Source organism: Osmerus eperlanus, chromosome 20 (assembly GCF_963692335.1).
Source record: "Osmerus eperlanus chromosome 20, fOsmEpe2.1, whole genome shotgun sequence".
NCBI classification, from domain to species: Eukaryota; Metazoa; Chordata; class Actinopteri; order Osmeriformes; family Osmeridae; genus Osmerus; species Osmerus eperlanus.
This window is the reverse complement of record NC_085037.1, coordinates 12621634-12633805: the sequence shown is the minus strand read 5'-3', so window position 1 is coordinate 12633805 and position 12172 is coordinate 12621634.

The following is a 12172-nucleotide window of genomic DNA, read 5'->3' as shown; positions in this document are numbered from 1 at the left end:
GGATAGAGAGGAGAGATATGGAGAGAGAAAGGGAGAGATGGATGGGGAGAGAGAGATAGAAAGAGAGAAGGGGGGAGAGAGGAGGGATAGAGAGGAGAGATATGGAGAGAGAAAGGGAGAGATGGATGGGGAGAGAGAGATAGAAAGAGAGAAGGGGGGGGGAGAGGAGGGATAGAGAGGAGAGATATGGAGAGAGAAAGGGAGAGATGGATGGGGAGAGAGAGATAGAAAGAGAGAAGGGGGGGAGAGAGGAGGGATAGAGAGGAGAGATATGGAGAGAGAAAGGGAGAGATGGAGGGGGAGAGAAGGATAGAAAGAGAGAAGGGGGGAGAGAGGAGGGATAGAGAGGAGAGATATGGAGAGAGAAAGGGAGAGATAGAGGGGGAGAGAGGGATAGAAAGAGAGAGAGAAGGGCAAGTGGGTAAGTACGCAGACGCACAATAGTTGGAATTGAAATTAAAAGCCCTTTTGCTCACATTGTGAAAGGAAGACAATAGCAGATAAATTACTGAGGATTCCAAATGAGCTCATGCAGCCTAAAACTGCACACAAACAGCACTTGATTCACCACTTTCCTAAAATCTGTGATGCACTCATATCATTACATTAACAATAATCCAAAGGGAGCAAACTATATTACAGTTACGGGCACTAAAGCTAACACAGAAGAACAATATGCTAAAGTTGCCAATAGCCAATATGTTTTCATCTAGATTAATTATGATTGGTTTATAAGATTAAACGTGATTTTTTTCTTCACAGTAGTACTAATTATGACTTATTTGCTTTTCATAGATGTTTTTAATTTATTCATGACCTTTTGCTGCCTAGTTTGCGTCAGTAGGCAGGGTCAGAGATGACGTTCTACCTGCCAATGTTTGTTTGCAACTTGATGTGCGATTATCTTGTCTCCTCGCGTTTTTCTCAAGCATTCAAAAATGCTTCTCCGTTTTTTTTCTCTTTCAGCAATTAATTATCAATTACACGGTCATTTTTGTAAGTTTAGGAATACATCTAAATGATCTAATCGTGCCCTGGGGCTATATGGAGTTGACAGCCTATTAAACGCTTCCCAGGCGAAAGCGTCTAAAAATAAATACCCAGTTACGACTATAGCACAACGGTCTTCCCGTTTACATCCGCCGGTTGAAAAAGATAAACCGCTGTCGACATCTTTGAAGAGGACGCAATGTTTGAAGGTAACCTCTATAAATAAACCATATAGACTTAGGATACCAAAATACCTGTCAGTTCAGCGCTCCAGGTTATGACAGTTGCATACTACGAAAGCAGACGCTGTAGTCTAATTTGATTAGCTACATCTCTGTTGCACTGACGGAAAAAGACACAACCGCCAAAATGTGCGTTTGGTTCATGCACTCGCCTCAGCAGGCGATGATAAGTTGGCCGTCCAAACTAACAAGAGGCTTCCGTTTCAGTTCCCCGCTGACGAAGCCACAAACCGATCATGTCATGAGCGAGAGGGCGTGTTCCTTCTAGCTGTCACAAATCCTCCACCCGCCTCGCAGTTCGACTGAGCTCGAGTCAGGAAGCCCCGCCGGTTCCCATGGAGCTCGGGCACAGGCCGTGGGAGGTGCTGACCCGCTTCTCGGGTGATGTTAGGCCACAACAAGTCAAACTGTCAAGTAAGGATGCTGATTACGTGTATGTCTAACTATTCCCTTCTGTCAAAACCAGTTTTATTTCTGTCAGAAGTATTTTTTTGTACTCGGGCCGTTCGTGTAGAATTTCAAATGTCTTCAGTTCAAAGGACATGATTTCTGACTTTGCCAGGTATTTATACGCTATCCCACGTGAATATTCTTGAATAGGCCTGTTGTAAAAGGTTTTTCGTGACATCCCCTCCAGCATTATGTCCTATAGTTGCAAAACTAAATTCTAACCACAAGATGGCAATATCAACGCTGATAAATCACCCAGTAATTTAGCCCCAGCTAATATCCTTATCTCCTGTAGACAAGAAAAGTTGTCTGTGTAATCATTGCACTTTGTCTTTTGTCATATTTGCACTTTGCAAATATGACAAAAGTGCTTTTCAACAACATTATCTATCCTGCCATTAAATGTTTTAACGTACAGCGAAAGTGCTGGAAAACACAGGATTCGAGTAATTTAAAAATGTCCTTCTCAAAGGCAATAAGAGTGTACTTGATAATATAGGCCTGTTGTCCACTATGCCCTTTGCACACTATTTTTGCACTTCAAATGCAGTTTCTATGCAGAAACAAACTGACAGGCTGTAATGAACTGGAAATAAAACGAAATTGAAACGATACAATCAAATCAACAGCCTAACGTCTGAACCTGGGTCAAACGCTACTTAAGGGAGTTCTCAAACTCTATGGGGCCAGGGACCACTTACAAGGGTGAACATTTTCAAAGGACCCCCCCATAATCGTAACACTCATTCAGCATACTCTTTGTGCTCTTAATCGGACACAATATGCTTGTTTTATTGGTGCAGGACTGTACATTATATATTTTTTCACTTTTTAATGATACAGCACGATTTTACAATATAATAATTTATGGCAAATTATTTCGCTGACCCCCTGGCTATGGTTCACGGACCCCTATGGGTCCGGGGACCCCATTTTGAGAACCACTGACTTAAACAATAGGCTACCTATTTTAGGGTCCGGGAAAGGGTTAGGGTTTTGAACCTTTGCTGAACAGCTAGCCCTGGTCACAGTTTTTGATGGGTCACCGATGTCGGTAGGCTTCCACACTGATCTTATTCCCCATGCCCAGTATTGTGAGGACTGTGTGTGTGTATAGCTATTTAGCCTGGGGACTATGTGTCAGTCAGTCTGCTCGCTGTGGCCATGACCGAGGGATGAACGGATGGATGGAGGGATGAACGTAGGCGTCAAACGACCGTTATGGTTTTCTTTACAAGGGAACCGCAACCGAATCAAACAAGCAACTGCTCCGACATTTGTGTGTTCGTCTGTGTTGATGTGTTAGCGGTGCCAGCTAGCCGCGCGGCATGCTGTACGGCCCGGAGTGGCCAGCCCTCGACCGCAAGGAAGGGACGCAATGTTTACCTCTGCAGCCGGTACGAACAGATGTTTACCGTCTATTGTTGATCCGCTGATCCGGTAATTGTTTTGTCTCCGGGTAAGCCAGAGACCGAGAGGCAGGCAGCCAAGGCAGGGCCGGAGGATAGAGGAGGGGAGGGCCTGTCGGAGCTTGGCAATGCTTCCCAGCTGGCTAATCCAGCACCGCCACCATCTTATTCATGCTAGGAGCAGACGCCCCACACACTGGGCTATGATAGGCTCACTGTGGTACTACAGACTGGTTTGGGTTGTCAACTGACTGCATTGTTGTAAAGCAAAGCAGTGAAGCACACCCAATTTTTTGCACGACAGTCTCTGTGTCGATCATCGTGTCGCGGTGTATCGACTGGAAGGTTCTGTTGCACGGTCTAGGCATAGTTTAAGTATTTGTGGCGAAAAGTGACGCTAACGATAGCTAACTTGGGCGCGTTAACCTACATGGTGGGACTGATGGATTATTAAAGTAATAAACCACGAGAGGGGTATCAAATGATGAGCATACGTATTGTAGAGCTATCTATGCTATTCAATTTCAACGATTTGAGACGGATAATGCTAGAAGCACAAGACGGATTTTCCGACTCACAGCGCGGATAGCCGTTGACATGACTCCCATGACGAGTCTTCAGACAGGGTTGTTGTTACTGACACGTGATGATTGCTAGGTGGCGCTTCTTGCATAAAGAAATAGGGAAAAAGGGAAAGATCGTAAAATGATATTTGCCTGGCAGTGTATTAGGCCTAATAGGCTGTGGATGATATCATACTGGTTTGGGAATGTCTACTGTGGTTTCATGTGGGCTATTACTGTAACATTGGGAATCCAGGTATGGATGGCGGGTTACGCAAGAGCAGTTAAGAGTGCTCATGAAGTAGCTACTCATCAATGATGCAAACTTTTGTTTCTAAAATGTTGTTTCAACCTTTCGAAAAACATTTTTTTGGGGGGAAACTTTTTTTCACAAATATTTTTTCAACCTTTCAAAACTTTTTTCAAAACTTTTTTTTCCCCACACAGTGGAGGAGGAGAGGAGGACAGATAGGCCTAATCCTATAACAGAGTAGATGAAAGCAGAGTAGAGCGCATGTGTGTGTAACACGAAAGTTGGATTTGATAAATCAAGTAGGTACCCTACCTACTACAACTAGCCTGACAAGTCATTTAGAATAAGTTTTGTTCCCTTTACTTCTACGGACTAAAAATTATAGGCAAATAATTGGCAAATCTCGGGTAGGCTATTGCATTGTGGAAGGATTATGTTTCCTTTTTTTTACCATGTTAAGTTCTTTCCAGCCGGAACAGTAGTGGCTTTGTATTGATATTTCTCAAAGTGAAAACTAGTAAACGCCGAATACCAGCAGCTAAATATTTCCCGCCTCTTTTAACTGTCACTTACAACCAGGCTGTAATGAAGGCGTCTTCCCGCTGTGTCTGTCAGACGAGGCGATCCTGTCCTCAAAATGGTCGCAATTATCACAATGAGTGACCGTGTCCTTATCGCAGGAGGTCGCCTCCACCCATGTTGAGTGCAAGCGATGTGCAGTCTGCTCGTCTACCACTAGGGGGCAGTTGCAGACTTCTAATAACTGCCTGGTGCTCAGGCATGAAGACATCTTGTTCCTCGTTGTGGTTCTCTGTTGTTGAAGACAATGTTGTTCTTGTAGCTTAGAGATCAGATCGTTTTTTGTTGTCTTTGTATGATATAATAAGAACCTTGTTCAGTTGTTTTGTTGCTGTTGTTATAAGTTGAATATTTTTTAAGTGATTATTTCACTGAGACAATGTGAAGTTACCTATCAGTTACCTGAGACACGCCCCTCAAAATCTGGATGTTCCCTTTAGTGTACCTTACCTGTTGCAGGTTAGAGTGACATTAGTATAGATTGTCTTTATTTAAATCTTCCTTTCATACAATTCTGTGGGAGAGATGTGTTAGAAGAGATATGTGAGCAAGACTTAAGCTTTACAGAATGTTTCTGTTCTGTTTCCCACCACTAGAGAGAGTTCCAGGTCAACACTCTAAACTGTGTGTGTGTAGGGCCCCTCTACACAGAGGTGTGTATGTGTGTGTGCATAGGGGCACCTGTTGGAACAACCCCTACCAGATGGACCTCTGCAAGATGGAGTCCCAAACAACAAAGAAATGGTTAGTTTTATAATTTTACTGCAGATGTATTTTGTTTCAGCTAGTAGTATTTTGTAGCTGGGTCTTCTAGAGAAACATTATCGTGTGTGTGTATGTGTGTGTGTGTGTGATTTTACAGAAGTATAAATTCATCGAAATTTTAAAAGGGTAGATACTGTAGCGACTGTACCTCAGCAAGCCACAGTACCCATCCACAGCTAGCTGCTGTACGACAACTAGCTAGTGTACCCGTCCACAGCTAGCTGCTGTACCACAGATAGCTAGTGTACCGTAGCTAGTGACTGGGCCACAGCAAGCTACTGTACCACAGATAGCTAGTGTACCCATCCACAGCTAGCTGCTGTACCACAGATAGCTAGTGTACCCATCCACAGTAACTGCTGTACCACAGCTAGCTAGTGTACCGTAGCTAGTGAATGTGCCACAGCAAGCTACTGTACCACAGCTAGCTAGTGTACCCATCCACAGCTAGCTACTGTACCACAGCTAGCTAGTGTTCCCATCCACAGCAAGCTACTGTACCACAGCTTCAGCGCCCAGAAAACTATGCTCACCATGTCCAGTGTAGCTGGACAGCCTACTGTGATATGGATGAGTCAGTGTTGGACCTGTGTTGGGTGTTGCACAGGCCTTAGAGAGTGATGGAGGAGGATAGAGAGGAGGATAAACGTGAGGTGAGGATAGGAGAGGAGGGGAGAGAAGGAGGGGAGAGTAGGGGGAGAGAGGAGGGGAGAGAGGAGGGGAGAGGAGGAGGGGAGAGGAGGGGGAGAGAGAGAGGAGGGGAGAGGAGGAGGGGAGAGGAGGAGGGGAGGATGAGAGAAGAAAGAAGTGAGGGGAAGAGTAGTGAGAGGAGGATGATGAGAGGGATGGATAAGAGGAGAGGTGAGAAGTGAGGCGAGGAGAGGAAGAGATAAGAGAGGAGGGGAAGGGAGGGAAGGGGGAGAGGAGAGGCAGCGAGGGTGCATGAAGGCAGGCGAGGGCTGTGCCCGTGGAGCAGAGGAGCGTCCGTGTGAAGCTGTGGCGGTTAACAGCACGTCTCACGTACGCTGGCAGCCTGATCAACAACAGTCGGGCCTGATTATGGAGTAGCACCTCAAGCCTCGTATCTCACACCCCAGCCAGAGAAGTGAACGTGTTCGCTGTCCCGCCTGTGGGATCAAGCCTTGTCACATAGGATGGATTTAGAGAGGAGGATTGGGAGAGGATAACTGAAGAGGAGAGACAGAGAGGAGAAACCAATAGAGAGGAGAGGACAATAGAGGAGAGACCAATAGAGGAGAGACCAATAGAGGGGAGAGGACAATAGAGAGGAGAGGACAATAGAGGAGAGACCAATAGAGGAGAGACCAATAGAGGGGAGAGGACAATAGAAGAGAGACCAATAGAGGAGAGACCAATAGAGGAGAGACCAATAGAGGGGAGAGGACAATAGAAGAGAGACCAATAGAGGAGAGACCAATAGAGGAGAGACCAATAGAGGAGAGACCAATAGAGGAGAGACCAATAGAGGAGAGACCAATAGAGGAGAGACCAATAGAGGGGAGAGGACAATAGAAGAGAGACCAATAGAGGAGAGACCAATAGAGGAGAGACCAATAGAGGGGAGAGGACAATAGAAGAGAGACCAATAGAGGAGAGACCAATAGAGGAGAGACCAATAGAGGAGAGACCAATAGAGGAGAGACCAATAGAGGAGAGACCAATAGAGAGGGGAGGACAATAGAAGAGAGACCAATAGAGGAGAGACCAATAGAGGAGAGACCAATAGAGGAGAGACCAATAGAGAGGGGAGGACAATAGAGGAGAGACCAATAGAGGAGAGACCAATAGAGAGGAGAGGACAATGGAAGAGAGACCAATAGAGGAGAAACCAATAGAGGAGAGACCAATAGAGGAGAGACCAATAGAGAGGAGAGACCAATAGAGAGGGGAGGACAATAGAGGAGAGACCAATAGAGGAGAGACCAATAGAGAGGAGAGGACAATGGAAGAGAGACCAATAGAGGAGAAACCAATAGAGGAGAGACCAATAGAGGAGAGACCAATAGAGAGGAGAGACCAATAGAGAGGGGAGGACAATAGAGGAGAGACCAATAGAGGAGAGACCAATAGAGAGGAGAGGACAATGGAAGAGAGACCAATAGAGGAGAAACCAATAGAGGAGAGACCAATAGAGGGGAGACCAATAGAGGAGAGACCAATAAAGGAGAGACCAATAGAGAGGGGAGGACAATAGAGGAGAGACCAATAGAGGAGAGACCAATAGAGAGGAGAGGACAATGGAAGAGAGACCAATAGAGGAGAAACCAATAGAGGAGAGACCAATAGAGGAGAGACCAATAGAGAGGAGAGACCAATAGAGGAGAGAATAAAGGACAGGCCCAAGAGAGAGGATGAGAGACAGACAGAGAAAGAAGAAGAGAGGAGAGAGCGAGACAAGGAGTGTCAGAAAGAGAGAGAGAGGCTGTACCGTTCGTGAGGAGAGCTGATGTGTTAGTGTGTTTCTGGTGTGACAATGTACAGTATGTACGTCTTCTGAGGATAATACAGATGATTCTGTCATAGTCCCACTCCTTGGTTGATCTGGTGACTTTTATATCTGTGTGTGTAGTTGGGTTTTGGTGTGTTTCTATGTGTTTAAGTGTGTGTGTTGTGTTATGCGTGCTGGTGTGTGTATTAATGTGTGTGTAGGCGTTTATTTGGGTTTTGGTGTGTGGGTATAGTGTGTTTTGGTGTGTGTGCGTTGTGATGTGTGCGTTTACCAGAGTATGACTCATATCTGTGAACCCCATCTCGTCCACGGACGTTAGCTAGCCGTGACTCAGACCCCACCACCATTAGCATGAGTGACATGTCACTGGTACAAAGTTTAGTTGCTCGGCGCTCCATCTCTCAGATACATCTGCAACAGATCACCTCCCCTGACTAACAACACAGCTCTCAAACATCTTAGTCATTATCTACTGAACTGCTTAACGGAAAATAAAACGGCTCAAGAAGTTATTTCAAAGGGCACAGATGTCGTTGTAAATGCACGGGGGGGGGGGGGGGCACCCTAACCCCCAATATTCAAACAACAACGATGTTTGAAAAATTATTAATGTTATGTTACTTCAACTCCAATGTTCAAACCAAACCTTCTCACTTGGATGATGTAGTTACAGCGAGAGGGAAATGGAGGAAGTCGTTTGAGTCCTGTGTTGACGTCTTGGCTGTGTGATTATTTCATGGATTCTGAATCCTTAGAAGAGATTGAGAAGGATCGTGTAGCAACAGTGTGATAATGACGAGGAACAAAAGAACTAACCCTGCTGATATACCATGTGTCAGAGAAAGAGAGTGTGTGTGTGTGTGTGTGTCACTGCCTGTGTATATATGTGTGATGGTGTGTCTATAAGTGCTGGGAATACGTTTGAAAGGTGTTGGGTGTGAATTACAAAAAAACAAACATTTTTGACAAATTATTTTAGAAATCTCTTTTTCCAAGCATTTTTTATTCATTTATTGTATTAATTTAACTAAAAAAAGGTTCTGTAAATTAAGTTAATAGCATCAAATTATTATAGTTGCAAATGTATCAGAATTAAGCTATAAATTAAATTTACTCAAATATATACAGCAGGGTTGAAATTAAATACAAATAAACAGCAATAATTTTACTTCCAACGAAACACAATTTATCTGACTCAGAGGTTAAAAGAAATTTGTTTTGAGACCAGATTATAATGACAGGCATCAGCAAAGCGGTATCACATTTCAGCAAAACCAATATAAGACACAAAACCACAAATTGTGCATTTAGTACAAGTGTGTACTAAGCAAATATCAAATTGACAGTGATTGTAATTATTTTTTAACCGTGGATACAGAAAGTATAACAAGATATCACGTACAGTTGGAGCCTTTTTTCTGCGTGATCAAGTGATTGTTAATCTTTATCATGTAGAACAGCAACACGTGTGTAATTTTTAATCCTTATCATGTAGAACAGCAATACGTGTGTGATTGTTAATCCTTATCATGTAGAACAGCAACACGTGTGTGTAAACTTACATAACTTGTTTTTCGTGTGTCACAAAGTTTGTGTTTATAATTTTCTTCTCTAATAATATATTCACATTAAGAAGGAAGGATATATTTGTGTTAATTAACTCGTGTTGTCTGTCTGCAGGGATGTTTGGTTGCTGGGAGGAAATTCATTTTAATCAGGGTCTACGGTCATGTGTGTGTTTACGCATCTGTCGGTTTGCAGAGTGTGCGTGTGTGTGTGTTTACTGCATGCGTGTGTCTTGTCGAGTGTGTGCGTGCAACTGTGTGTGTGTTTTCCAAGACGGGGACCATCATTAGGAAGTGGTTGTCTCTAACAAGGTCCCGTGAGCTGTCAGAAGATGTTTTCTAGCAGGTTCTGTCACAAGGAGTCTGGTGGACTATCAGGCCTCCTCTCTCTGCTGCTCTTGTGTTCACAGAGCCTTCTTTATTTGGAGTGAATGCGTTCTAGCAAGGTCTCTGCTGTTGTTGTGCATCGATTAAAAGTGTTTTGGCGATTACCCTCAGTGAGCCTATTCCAGCCTAACAGGGTTAGTGGCGGATTCTAATGGGGTAGTCATTATTACGGTTGGGTTTCACAAGTCCGGGCTGTTGTGTTTGTGTGATGGGGGAACTTTCTTTTTTTCTCTCTCCTCTCGTCTTCCGCTGTTCTGACTGGAGAGAGGGAAGAGGGTGTCGCAAACATTGAGCGCCTTATCTGTCATAAGGAAACTTGTGTCGTCTGCCCGCTAGCTGCATCAGTTTGTTCATTCTGTCGAAAAAGTGCACTTGAATAAGCTTTTAGAACGGTCAGGAAATGAGCCGCAAAATAACATAAATGAGCTACCACCCTGAAATAAAAAATATTCAAAAGGTGGTTTAATGTAATGGTTACTTGGTCAGTCTATGCATTCATCAACATCTCATGTTATTTTTTCTGTCTGTTGTCGCTTGTCTGAGTGAGGGATTTTTATCTGCTTCTTTTAGGGGTGTTGGTCAGTCGTTGCGTTCGCTGGTGTGAGGAAATTTTTCACAGCTTCAAGTAAACGTGTTTGTCAAACTTAAATTCAGCAGTTGGTGTAACGGCTCTCAGCCACAGACATCATGCCGTTGGCTCGGTGGACAAGGTGTTGATCTTGATTTAGTCTTTTTTAATGTGTAGGCTATATATGCATTGTGTGTGTGTGTGTGTGTGTGTGTATTATACTGTATATATATTGTGTGTGTGTGTGTGTGTATATATATATATATATATACACACACTTTTTGTTTCATTAAAAAAAATGGGGGGCAATTAAGAAAGTTGCTGGTAAAATGTATGTTATTTATTGATTAAATTATCCAATAGTTCAATTAATAAAATGATGCATTTCAAAATTCCAGGAAAATATTTCCAGTGCTACCTCACCTAAGATTTTCTTTTTAAATGTTTATACAAATTCACAGACCATCACCCAACATAAAACCTGTAGTTATACTCTATTGTATTTCACAAAACATCACACTGTCCACAGACGGCTTGTTTTATTCTTTCTCCTTTAAGCTATAAATCCGCTTCTTATTTTGTTACGCTCGCTGCAGCCTGGCTAACTTTGAAGCCAGTGATTTAACATCTCCCGGTTGCAAGCTTTGCTTCTGCCGTGTGTTTTCCCCTTCTGCTTTCCCCTCGCTGTCCCAGCAGTGTCATTCCACCAAATGCAAAATTACATTCCTCCGCCACGACGGCGGCGTATCTTGAAACGAGTTTGGGCTGCGAAGCACTTGGCCTTACGCTCCTCTGAAGGGGACAATAGATAATAAATGGCTGACTTGTGAAGCTATAATGAAGTGACTGTCATGTTATTGACAAGGGAGCAGACCGTGTTTTTCAGACAGGGGCTCTCTGCTAGGAAGATTATTACTGTGGCCTTTATAATGAGATAATGCTTCTCCTTCTCATCTCCACGGCTCCAAAGGGAAACTGGATTTACTCCCCCTTCACAGCTGTAAAGTAGAGGTGTAAATTAAAGCAAAACAGTGCTGAAAAAACTGGGGAATACATGGGCTACAGTATGATGTGAGACGATCAGAACTGCTGAACAGATAAGACTGTGTGAGGAAAGCATTTGGGTGAGAGAGAAAGGGCTACATTTGTTGTTGTGTTGTATGTTGTGTGCATGGTATGGGTGGCCTGCTCTGCTGTTGTGCGGCTGGCACGTGTGTAGTGTATGGATGTGTGAATGTGTGTGTGAATATCTGTTGTGTGTGTGTGTGTGTGTGTGTGTGTGTGTGTGTGTGTGTGTGTGTGTGTGTAAACACCTGCATTGGGGACACTCATGATAGATGATTGTTTCACATGCGTCAGTATTAGATCTGGCTGTTCCTCACCCCTCAGGTACCTATTAGCATTGAACGGTGACGTCTGATTGGAGAACAGGATGACAGGTGTAATTTTCACACACAATTCAGTTTCCAACACTAATCCAATTAATTTCTGAACCTGTGGGACTTTCTTTTTCTTTTTTTTCTGTCTGAAATCCTTTTATTCTGGATTTGGAATCAGCTACTGAGACACAGCTAGTCGTTTTATGCACTATTGGTGTTTACGAACAAAATAATACTTCTCAGTTTTAGTTATGTTAAGGGTTTATGAAAAAAAAGAAGAAAAGTTTAAGCACATATCATGTAGTCTGTCTGTACAGGGTACTACTTACCAGCACAGACACACACCGTGCATGAATTACAAACCAAAACGCCCTGAAAAGGGGTAGTTGTAGGAGAGAGAGAGAGAGAGAGAGAGAAAGACAATGCCTTTGTGAGGAACTGGTGAATGGGGGGGGGGGGGGCAGACCACTGTATACAATACTGCATCTTCTTAGAAGGGGGGGAGGAAGAATATTCCACTTCTCGAATGTGCAAGATCTCATGCAGTTGTCT